The sequence below is a fragment of the Musca autumnalis genome, unplaced genomic scaffold (assembly GCF_047663935.1).
Source record: "Musca autumnalis isolate F117 unplaced genomic scaffold, ASM4766393v1 scaffold_1, whole genome shotgun sequence".
NCBI classification, from domain to species: domain Eukaryota; kingdom Metazoa; phylum Arthropoda; class Insecta; order Diptera; family Muscidae; genus Musca; species Musca autumnalis.
The window spans coordinates 145,960-159,010 of NW_027411644.1; the positions used below are offsets into that span (position 1 = coordinate 145,960).

At 31.7% G+C, this 13,051-nt stretch overlaps 1 long non-coding RNA gene across 4 annotated transcripts; it reads left to right on the forward strand.

Moving 5' to 3' along the window:
* The first annotated feature begins 5,020 nt into the window (after positions 1-5,020).
* Positions 5,021-9,250, forward strand: LOC141400738 (uncharacterized). 4 transcript variants are annotated; one of them, XR_012412200.1, is made up of 4 exons: positions 7,002-7,467; positions 7,528-7,665; positions 7,733-8,810; positions 8,889-9,250. It is a non-coding gene; the product is annotated as an uncharacterized lncRNA (long non-coding RNA). The 4 variants fall into 4 exon arrangements; XR_012412196.1 differs by having other exon boundaries at positions 7,001-7,665; XR_012412198.1 differs by having other exon boundaries at positions 7,014-7,467; positions 7,733-9,250.
* Positions 9,251-13,051: the final 3,801 nt, after the last annotated feature.

Here is a 13,051-nt window from a genome sequence, read left to right on the forward strand (position 1 = left end):
TCCTGTTGTTTTTTTTATTGGAAAAGGTGGAATTTTCTTAGAAGGCAGTACTTAGATTAAAATATTGAAAATAGCAAAACAATTGGGTGGTCTGTACCTTTTGAAGTTCGTGGGAACTACGCCAGAAAAGTAACTAATATATACTTAGCTATATAGCCATGAAATATGATTCCATTCCCATTGTAGTATCACTAATTCAATTGGTAAATCTACATTTTTCTATATCTGTATATCGGTACGACATAGTATGGATCTTAAAAATCCTGCTGGGATACCGACCTACAAAATATAGTCAATGCAGAGTTTGGGATATGGAAAAAATCTAAACTTTTGGGTGGCTCGGAAGTTGGGCGCCATATATGTAATAGTCATTCGTGCAGATGAGGTACTAGATGGTCTGGCTGCGGCTTAGCTCGCCGGAATGGGTAGGTTCTGTTTCTGCATCGACTGTACATATAACATTTTTTTGTACCTGAATGAAATTCTCTAACGGATTTTTAAATTTGTGAATAAAAAGAAAACAATAGTAAAGATGGAAAACATATGTCATCTAAATACAAACCTTCTTGCCTTTTTTGATCAAAATGTCTACACGACAGATTTCCATCTGATGAGGTTGAGATGATTTTACCTCATTTGGCTACCCGCCCCTTATGACTTTACAGCCATCCTTGGTATTTCTGGCGCCAAAATTATCAATAAGAAATACCCCATAAATGTAAATCAACTATATGATGCCTATTCAGACCATTTTTGGAATTTACTCAATCATTTTTTTAAACATTAAATTTAACTTTCAGGACTTTATATATGAATTTCTATATTTAATCATTTTTAAATATTTTATATGCAATCTATTACAAATTTAATACTAACTATTATATCAAGTATAATGTTTATATATATTTTTTTGATAATATTTTATATTGTATAATCAATTTCTTATGTATAATGTATAATTATTTATATAGTTTCATGTATTTCACATTTTTTTAGTGACATTCTAATTTAGGTTTAAACAGAAAAAATATAATATCATATTCATATTTTTATAGTTCGATTTATATTATTATAACCTTAGTTATTTCTGTAGTTATTATGTTATTTATATACCCAATTCATTATTGTTATTTATCTATTTCCTTATTGAACTATAAAACTATCAATATTTTTTTATATTTATTTACAAATTATCTATAGAATTTAGGTTTTTTTTACATATGAATTACAGTGATTATCTTTTTGGTGTAAATATAACACCATTTATAAAAATAAAACGTTTGATCCTAAAAATATGCTCTAGTTAGTTAATTGAATTTCCAAATATCTTTGCAAGTTAATTTTAGTATAAATTGAAAGGTTATGTGAAAGAAAACTAGACCACGTGTCTAGGAATGATTGATTACGTAAAATAGATACTTTCCCTTGCAGGTTTGGAGATAAAAATTTTAAGTTTTTTTTGTATATTTAATAAATGACTTTTTCTTTGTGTTTCAATACGTTTTTGGGGGAAACTTATGTGTTATAATTATAACAATAAATATTGTTGTCGTGCTTTTCTGTACTCACTCATTTCATCTTTGTACCCTGGCGGCATATTGTGGTATCAAATTTTATGATAGATTGGTAACTTTTCCTTCTGGTTTTGTTCGGTTCTTGTTCAAGATGTGTGATTTTTTTATCAGAAAGCTCCCTCAAAATAATGTAGTTGGTGATTGTATTGATAACTAGATGTCTCATGTGGCATTTTGGTATCACCATCTATACATCGTATTTTGGACCACAAATTTAATTTCAATGGTGATGTTACGTTTACCTTATGGAATATTGTGGTCAATCCTACTATAATGTTCATAAGATTGAAACCACAATATTCTTAACGAGAAATATAAAAAAAAATAATTACCTTACATGAAATATGACATGGAATATTGTAGGAGCATTGCTTACCCAGGATGATGTTTGGTAATTAATTATAATGAAAATTATGACGATTTTATCGTCTTTATTAAATAATTTCTTCGTGCACCACGTTCACAATGTGATAGTATATAATATTTTAAAAAGTTAATGTCGCTCTTAGTTTCAAAAATTAACCTCAACTTAATCTCAGAGATAGTGATAGAAAATTTACTGCGACTTGTCTTGTTCACTGATTGAAGGAAATGGCTGATCAAACGTGGTGTACGTACAGGGTGACATTTTGAATTCAGAATATACTGTCATCATCGATCAAATTGCGACTCTGGTGGAACCTAATTTTTGACTAGGGATATATAAGTCTAATTTTTAAGTGATTTGACGAAGCCCAAAGTCGAACTGTCGTTTAACTTTATAGGTAATAAATCAAAAGAAATAAATAAGTTTCACTTTCGATTACCTTTTTTTTCATAATTTAGAAGTGAAATATTTGTTCTAAATATTTACAACTCCGCAGAATATTATTATGACTTTATATTCACACATGGATATGATTTTCAAAAGTTAAACAGAGTGTAAACATGTTGCTAATACTATCTTTATTATTAATATTATGAGCTGGGCTATATTGAGTATAGATCTATCATCAACCAACCAATCAAAATCAAACCAACCAAAAATCAAATGTCCAATGTAAACCTGCTATCAAATTGTAATGGTGCAGACCATGGCGTGATAATACAGGTACCACACGCTAGTTGTCAAAATGCACTATTGTGAATAAAATCACACATAAAAAGTATATAAGCAATTCACGTATATAAGCAATGCGTTATTGTGAATGAATTTTGATGTTTGGTTTTGTTAATGGCACAAATGTTGTTAAAGATTTAACACATTCCATTTTTGGTCATTGTGCGGACGAAGATATATTCGACAGGCTACGTAAAGATCACAGCATTAAGAAATTTAATTCTTTCATCGTAACAAAGCCTTTAGGCCATAAGTAGTTACATGATACAACATTAACTTAAACTCCATCAAGCTGTCGGAAATTTGTTTATGTTTTAAAACAATTTATTTACCACCACATTACGTTTGACATTTGCTTCGACCTCTATTAGCATGATACCAATTAAAAAAAAATAGTTTTGTTAATCAAAGTCACATGTAAATAGGGCTAAATATAAACATACTAATATACGCATGTGTAAACGTACTACTGTTCGTATGGGTCATGGAACGTATTTTAATTTTATGACAACAAAAAAAAATTACGTTAACCAACACTGTATAGTGGACGGACATTTGTTTACATTTTATTTTCTTTGAAGAAATGCAAAATTATCAAAATTATGCCGCAGAAATAGAAAATACGTAAAAATGGAATAATAGCCAATATATGTGGCTATCACAGCCTCCGCTCGTAGTAATCAATTTCATTACCCACTGTTAAACATTTTGTTTCTTCAAATTTTGAAGCAACAAAATATGGACTTTAGCTGAAATAAATACACAACGAGCTCTTATCTGTTTTAAATTTTTTGCTGAGTGTGACCGACTTTTGTCAATGTGAAGTTTATATTTTGTGTGTGTATGAGTTTGTTTTGAAAAATATTAAAAATGTTTTCAAAATAGATTCAAAATGAATTGCAATGAAATCGTTAATTACAGAGCCGTTGTAGAATATATTTATCAAACTTAATTTGAAAATATTTTGACCGTGTTTCGATGTACATGTGAAAACAAATATTTATGTTTCATTCATTTTCGCGCTGTTTTAACGAATTGGATAAAATGACAAAAATATCAAACAAACAAAGGCAATCTGCCAGTATAACCATTCTGACAGGAAGCGGGCATACGTGTAAGGCTGAATTTCTATCGTTTTTTCGAACCTGGGGCTGGATTCTTGTTCTATAAAAATTTGAAATGAAAAATATTTCCTTTATAATTTTTTTCATTTGACAGTTTTCTCCTTTAAGAAAGTTTTCATTTCACATTTTCATAGAAACAGAATTGAGCCCCTGCTCTACCTTATTGTACCATGCATGGTACACAATTCATAGCAACATGATTCATATTTTCATACTTTTTTGGTCTGTTCCAGAACTGCAAGAATATACTAATATTTACCATTTTTGTTGATAAGGGCCACACTACAGTAATTTCACTAAAATTTAGATATGAAATTATGCGTCTTTAGACCGACGTCCATAGTAGAGTAAAATCATAAAATTGCTGTAGTGGGGAATTCGATTTAAGAACACCTAATTTCATGAAATTTTTTAATGAAATTCATTCCCGGGACACACTAGAGTAATTAGAAAAAAGAGCGAATTGTCAAAAATTACTTTCCCATTCAAATTAGTTAAAAATATGAGAACGGCAAAATGACGGAAATTGTAAAAAAAAAAAACAATAGAAATGTAAAAATCAACGTATTCAGATGCCAATAAACATGCTTTTAGTTTCTACTCTGCCAAATTTGTATAGCAGAAAATTATGGCAGAACTACCAGGTAGTGGTATCACAACAGCTGATCGAATGTGAAAAGTCAAATCCCTTTATAAAAAAAAAATATTTTTGTTGTAATTTCCCCAACAACATAAAGAAAGTTTTGACATAACATATTCAAAATTTTACGATGCCAATACCTGGGCAATTGTGCCATGCAGAAAATAGAAGATGGTGTTATTCAGAGAAGAGCAAGTTTTGCTAGATTTCGGAGTACGGGAACGCATTTCTAGCACTAAGGGGTACTTTACACGGTATGTCTTTTACATATGAGTTGTCACTCCTGCCATAAAAAATGTATATGCAAAGTGAAAACTCATATGTAAAAAACATATCGTGTAAAGTACCCATAAACGGGATAACAATATTTTGCTGGTTCTGAACACCACTTTTATCTATCAAAATTTATTATTATTATGATGTCTCAACGATAAAATAATTTTTTATTTGTTCATTTGATAGTATTATACACATTAATACGATATATAGATAATTTTACGATAATTTTCGAAATAAAGCAGTAAAGTTCTATATTGTCGTATATTTTTAACAACTAATCCAATTTCATGTTCGGTCAGCTGCGCATATGCATCCACCTTAATTATTGTGATATGTGTGAAATCAGCAAAAAATAAGTTTAAACACCGGGGTGTATTTCAGGATTTCGTGAAATCCTGTGGCTTTTGGAGCGTAAGTGTAAACTTGGCATAAGTGTCGCACACCCTCGGCTTTTTTTTTATTTTTATTATGTCAAAAATGAAGCAGGAAAGCAAGGCAATCAGGCAGAGCAGCTTATGTACGCAGGCCTTAAAAGTTGTGTTCAGAACATGCAAAATATTACTAATTGCAGTAGTCTTCCCGTTTAGTGCTAAAATGCGTTCCCGAACTCTGGAATCTGGGAAGACTTCCACTTCTCTTTAAACAAAAATAGCGCCGAATAACACCCTCTTCTCCTGTTTTCTGCCATACAATTTTGGGCCTAGTAGAAACTAGCAGCATGTTCATTTGCATCTAAATACGATAGCTGATACGTTGATTTTGACATTTCTGCTGGAGTTTTTGCAATTTCCGTCATTTTATCATTCCCTATTTTTAGGAAATTTGTATGGGAATGAAATTTTTGACAATTCGCTCGTTTTTCTAACATTACCATTAAAAAAGTACGGGAACACAATGGAAAATATCCTTGTAACAAATTAATTTAATATTTTTTCACATTGTTTACACATTTTGATACTAAAATTTTTTGTTGCAGCAACTGACCATCCACCTTGTTTATTGTGAAACGTATATCATGTGATTTCGATGTTGATTTCGCTGAAATCACGAAATGAGATGATTTCATTTTTGTATGCGAAATCATGATATAAGCTCTGCCTGGTTACCCTAAAATTTGCAACAATTTGTACCAATTGTTGCTGGAAGTCGTCTGTTAACACAAAAAACCAGCAAAAGAGAGCGATTCGAGAGAGACATTTTGACAGTTCTTTCACTGAGAGCTTGCAAATTCTTGCTGGACAAATTTCTTCTAGCAGCAACTGGCAAAGCAATTCTTCTTCTTCTTCCTGTTTCTAATTTGTGGTTGATGTATGTTTGTGAAAATTAAAAACAATTTTTTTGTGGAAATAACATAGTCTAATTGTATTGTTTTATGGAGGACAAATTTGTGGAAAAATACTTGTTTCAATTTCTTTTCTATTTTTAATAAAATACAACGTGTTTTCTTCTTTATTGGCGGACAAATTGTTCTGTTTTGGCAAGCCAGCTGATTGCTTGCTGGTTTTTGCTGGGAAGTGTCTGTTTACTTTTTAAAATTTTCCAGCAAAATAGAATAAAAACCCCTTACTCTCTGAGAAAGTTCTTGCTGGACAATTCTTGCTGGGAAAGTAACCAGACAGACTTATATTTTGCTTGATTCCGCGCGAAATCACAAAACGCCTTCGAAATCACGAAAGGACGCCGAATGTAAACCAAGCATTAGATCACTAACTGTCAAGGCAAGAATAATAGCTCTGTTCCTTTACGTTCAAGAATCTTCAAGTTTTACCACTTTTTACTCGAAAAGACGTCACTAGGGGGAAGTAAAAGAGAGGAGAAAAGTTATGACAGGAGGGAAAAGATTTCCTGTAAAAGAAAAGGTAGAAAATCTATCCTTTTTGATGACACCTTTAAATAAGATTGGACGTGTGACTCCCCAAGGCCCACCAAAAAAACAAAAGTGATTGGTGCAAAATAATTGTTGTTGAAGACGAGTTTAAAATGTCTCGTTCATTTGTTTTATTGGAACTATTTGTTTGTCGCCATGAATAAAACGCACTGAAATAAACGAAATAAAATATTTAACACAAACAGCCTGTTTCTGTATATCGAAAGAAAGTCAGTACGAATGAACGACAGTCACTCACTTTTGAATAAAATTGTATTTCAGTATAACGAAAGACTTCTTCGCTTGGATTTACGTATTACTATTTGTATGTTTTTATGTCAAAAGTATTAGGAAGTTCCCATTATACAATTTCTAATACATTATATTTCCAACCCTTAAAAACTACCAAAATAGATGAAGTAAAATACAAGAATGTGAATGTTATGACAGTTGCAAAACATATGTTTATATATTCATATTTATAACCAAAATAAAGAAAAGAAAACAACTATATTTATTTTTGTGTGCTAATTTGTGAAAGATAAAAGTTTTAAGTGAAGAGTGTATTGAGGAGTATAATCCGATGAATATTTAAATGTATATACGATTAATGAAAGTGGCAGTTTTTCAGAAGATGGTGAAATGGAAGACGAGTAGTCTTATGAATGACCATTCAAGAATTCTAATAAAGTTGATAGAAAACGCAAAACTTAAAAATCTTCTATTCAGTTAAAAGGCAAAACAGCGACCAATAATACAAATGGAGAAGTTTTGCAAACCAAAAAAGTTAAAGCAACAGACCACCAAACTTTTCCCGATGTTAAGACACCAAAAAGGGATGAAGGTTCAACAGCTTCTGTAAAACTCGAGACATTATTGCTAAGGTTAGCAGCATTGACGAAGGAAAGTGAGCTTTTCAATGACAATTAAACCAAATTCCGCAGATTAATTATTTAAGAAATATTGGGAATTGAATGCAGGCATGATCAATCCAAGCAGTACAATTATTTTTCCCGTTTGATTTCCTTCGAGACAATTGATAAAATGCCTCAAGAATTTGAATGTAGCTTCTTATGTTAATGGTAAGTATATGGTTAGATATTTTTTTTATTTATTTAAAAATAATAAAATGTATTTTTTTGATTTCAGGTGATTCATTAAATCCTGAAGGACCTGCTATGACAGCTGTTGTTTAGGACCGCTATGGTCAAGGTTGCCGCATACGTTTGTTGACGCCGTCTTATCTCAACTATTTACATTAAATACCACCTTACAAGAAATTTTCATTGCTAAGTCCCGGTCCACACTAGCGTTAATTTAAAAAAAATCACGAAATTATGCGTTTCTAGATTGAGTTCCATAGTAGAGTAAAATCACGAAATTGCTGTAGTGGGGATCTAAGGGGATCTAAGAACGAAATTTTTTGATGAAATTCACACTAGTGTGGACCGAGACTAACAGCGTGTTTTTGTAAAAAGTTTTTGCCCATTCGTTCGTCGATTTCATGAACGAAGACACAATTTGGTTTTCATAGCGGTTGACGTTTGTATTCGTGTGACAAACAAATGAAAGCTTTTTATTTTCGTAATTTTTTTGGTTTTCGTAACAAAATCAGACGAACGAATACGTCAAAAATAAACGAATGGAAAAGACCAATCGTTTTGAAAGAAAATAAAATAATTTGAGTAATTAATGGCACAAAACACACGAAAACTGGAAGGGAACGCAATTTTATTTATTTCCATAGAAGCACACGCGTATATGTATATCTGTTTCTTCATATTATCACAATTATTTTTGGACAAATTTGATTACATTTTTTCTTATTTTTTGTTTGACATCTGTGTATCGGGGTTGCCATCAAGTAACACATTTTACGTGCAGATGCCTATGCAAAATTCACAAAATAAGTATCATGAAAACCCTGAAATATAAAAGCTTTTATAAAATAGACGAAAGCTTTCAGATAAAAACGAATGGTTCGTAAAATTTTACAAGAACCAAATTTTGAACGTATACGTTTTAGTACGAACGGTTCGTGTGATAGGCAAGCATTTTTACAAAAACACCCTGTTAGTTGGGGCAAATGCCTTTTGACCACAAATAGCCAAGGTTTCTCTCTCTATTTTGAGGATACTGAAGCCTTTGTGTTGCAAATTAAAGGACGCAAACGATGGAAATTATATAAACCACGTTGCACGTCGGAGATGTTGGCCAGAGAATCATTGTAATTTCACACAAGAAGAAATTGGAAACACAATTTTTTGTTTTTAATGGGAATTTTAAAACTTTCGATTTTTTAAAGGTATTGAAACCCGGTGATGTTTTGTATTTCCTCTGCGGTGTCGTACATCAAGCCTGTGCCGAATCTGCCTATCATTCCTTGCACATTAAGCTCCCAATGATGATTAAAAAGCTATAGCCGATAATGTTGACATTTTAAGAAAAGAACGTGTCGATTTACAATAGAAAGTTTCACAACCATTGAATAAGCGCATTAGAGATCCGCCACTGTGTCCTTTAGTGAGTGTTGTTGATGACCATGTTGCAAAAAAACCAACATTTGTTAACGTGAATCTGTCCAAATTGGAAATAAGTTGTCATAAAATTTAAAATTATGGACATAAAATTTAAAAGAAAACGATAATATATTTCCGCTTTTATTTACTTTTGTGAATATTTTTTTTTATAAATGCATATTTAGTTTTTATAAGTAATTCCTCTTAGAAGTAACAATATAAGTATGTGTTTAGTTAGGAAGGCATATTCGGTTAAAGAAATGTTATCATATGATAATATTATTAATATATAATATATATTAGTATATCATTTTGAGAAACTATAAGGAATACGATTACGAACCAATAAAATACTTTTTATTTCTCTTGTTGCTTCATAGTCTGATGAATCATCAGTTTCTTTCCTTTCTGAGGAGGTGTGTTCAGGTATTTAATACCGCAGCAGACGCCTTTAGTAAACGTTAACTTGTTCTTAGGGGACAGGGGCTGGATTCTTGTTCTATGAAAATTTTAAATGAAAAATATTTCCTTTATAATTTTTTTTCATTTGACAGTTGTTTCCTTTATAAAAGTTTTCATTTCACATTTTCATAGAAATAGAATTGAGCCCCAGACTAGCTTCAAAGACCTTTAGTAGCATTTAGTATTTTAACAACAGAAAAGTGGATAGTAAAGTAAATAGAAAAGTCTTTAAAAATCCACGTAAATCCATGTTTATTGCCCTTTGCCGTAAATTCAAAAATCATTAAAAAATGTACGTTTGTTGTCTTTTTGGGATAAAATAAAAAATGCATAAAAATCCAGGTTTAATATCCTTTTGGAGTAAACTAAAAATTCTTAAAAAAAAATCCAAGTTTGTTGTCCTTCTGCGATAAATTAAAAAATGCATAAAAATCCACGATTATTGTCCTTTTGGGATAAATTAAAAAATGCATAAAAAATCCACGTTTATTGTCCTTTTGGAGTAAACTAAAAAATCTTTAAAAAATCCAAGTTTATTGTCCTTTTGGGGTAAATTAAAAAATCTTTAAAAAAAATCCACGTTTATTGCCATTTTGGGGTAAATTAAAAAAATCTTTAAAAATCCACGTTTATTGGCATTATGGAGTAAATTCAAAAATCTTAAAAAATCCACGGTTATTGCCCTTATGGAGTAATGCTTGGTTTACATTACGAAATCCACTCGATTTCAACTGTCAATTCCTTTGTGTATACGTCAAATGAAAACTCGTCTGAAATCGACTGGATTTCATTTGACGTTTAAGCAAAGGAATTGACAGGTGAAATCGAGTGGATTTCGTAAATGTAAACTTACTATAAATTCAAAAATCTTTAAAAAAAATACGCGTTTATAGTCCTTTTGGGCTAAATCTCAAAAATTCCACGCTAATTGTCCTTTGTCCTGAATGAAAATTCCCCGTGAGATTTTTTCACTTTCTCTCTTAAATTAACCCAGATAAAGCCACTGGCCGTTTAAACGCCACAAAAAATGGTTGCAAATATTGGCATAAAACTATGGTTTTTTCGAATATTTTTGTGGGATTTTTTGCATTTTGTTATAGTATTGTCTGTTATCTGTCATTTCACGCTTATTAAGTCTCATTCGACCTCTGCGTTTCCACGCAATTGGCCTAAAACCCGAGCTGTTCAAAAAAATCTACGTTTTTGTAATTTTCAACTTTTGACGAAAAATTTAAATGTGCGATAAAAAGTTAATCAGAAATGTTGGAATCATATAAAGTCAAGGTTTTGTTAGGAATATAGTAAGGGTATTTTCTCAACCAAAAACCCAGGGTTTGGCATATTAGGATACACCGATTGCAGGAAAACGATATGTCTTAGAGAAAAAAAGTTATTTTTTAAAAAATGCTTAGAAAGTCTCTTATCATAAACAATTTTAAGTTTTCTCGAAAAAAATTTCTCCGCGCTAAGTGGGATAACTCACGAGGAATTTTTATTCAGAGGAATTTTTATTCAGAATAACAGAATATTGTCCTCTTTTCCATTCACTCCTTAACCCATCCACTTTTATTGTACTCCATTTGTATATAACAATGTTCTAAATTTATTTTATTTTTAGCTCCACATGTCTAACCATATCAGCTCCGTACATTGTTGTCCTTGGTGTAATAAAGAATTTAAATCCAGCTATAATTTGAATATCCATCAAAAGAAGGAACATCCCAGAGAATGGAAAGAGGAACGTCAAAAAACTATAGAATCAGAAAATATTAGGTCTGTACCATAACTTCGCAAGTAAAAAGTACTTGCAAGCACTCAGCAAGTTCTCAGTAATCTCTCTCCACCAATTTTACTCTCTCGAAGCAAAAAATTTGCAGATTGTTATCGAACAGCAATTTGCAAAAACTTGCAAGAAGTCAGCTGATTTGATAAACAAGAAGTTGGCGGAAAAAATTAAATTTACCGGCTTATCTTTCCTTTACCGACACACATCAGAAAATTATGAAAACATTAATTTTTATCCCGATTCCAACCATGTATTGCTTTTGATGCGGATATAATAATTGGTCTGTTCCTTTACTTTTGAAAGTGGTAAAACCGGCAAAACTAGCAAAAGTTGTAATCTGCTTCATATGAATTGTATGGTGTCTGAAGTAAAGGAACGCTTTTCGAGTAAAAAGTTCTAAAACACGTAAAGGAACAGAGCTAATAATACTTATGACCAAAACCAAAAAGTTATGTAGCATGACAAAGACATTTTTGTAGCAGGAAAGGAAAATTATTTCACACAAACTTAAATGTAATGAAACCCACTTATGTAGTACTACTACTTCCGTTGTTTAACCGCTACGTTATTGAAATTTTGCGGGTTATTATTTTGACCTACAGAGCCGCTACAAAATTGGTTAAAATTTAGTTTTTGGTTCATTTCATCCCCTGAACATTTCACGATCATCACCAAATCTAATCATTTATATTCTGGCCTTAAGCTTGTTTACAATTTTTAATGGACGGACACACATCGCTAAATCTCGTCGAGATATAAATTTTGGCATACCAAATAAGGGGTCTAGGACGAATATTTCGTGGTGTTACATAAACTTTTGGAGAGACAATATGTAGCATGGGATAAAAATGTGGTTCTCTACACAGAACCTATTATATATTAGGCAGTAGGCCCGTTATCTAGCAAACACTTTATTGCAATTTACATCAGAGGAAAGGTCAGTAGTTTTTTTCCATATGTAGGATACTTTGCGAAATATATATGTCCTCAAGGAATTAAAATATCGACCAAAAAATAAAATGTTTATATTTTGCATACAAAAGTAATGGTCCATTTCACCCGCTAAAGAATATCAGATCATCATTCAAAATTGTAGGCATCTTTTTCGACCTATGCTCTTACCCGGTGCAAAATTTCGTGACTATGTATAATTGCGACTTCTAGCGAGTTTATTACTACACTACAAACAAATAACGGAATCTATTAGGCTGTAACTCTGTTATCTGATCATGCACACCAACATAATTGGCATCAATTGAAAGGTCAAGCGTTCCACTTTCAAGTATATCTCACTTGTCCGGAATGTCACTTCTAGGACTTAAGATATAAGCTGTATATTAAAAATGTTCACAATTTTCACACAAAAGTTTTGGTCCATTAATATTATCCGATTGCCATCTCAAATTGCAAGCTTCTCCTTTGTTATATACTGTTACCTTATTTAAAATTACGCGTTGATCGGACTATTATTGAGACCTACAGAGCCGCTAGAAAATTGGATAAATATTATGTTCACCCGCTAAATATTTCACGATCATGACCAATAAGAATAGGGATCTATTCTGATCTGAACCCGACCTCCATACCAAATTTCGTGACGATCGGTCCATAATTGCGGCCTGGAGCGTGTTTACAATTTATAATGGACGGACAGACACACATCTCAAAATCGCTTTATCTCGTCGAGATATGAAGATTGGT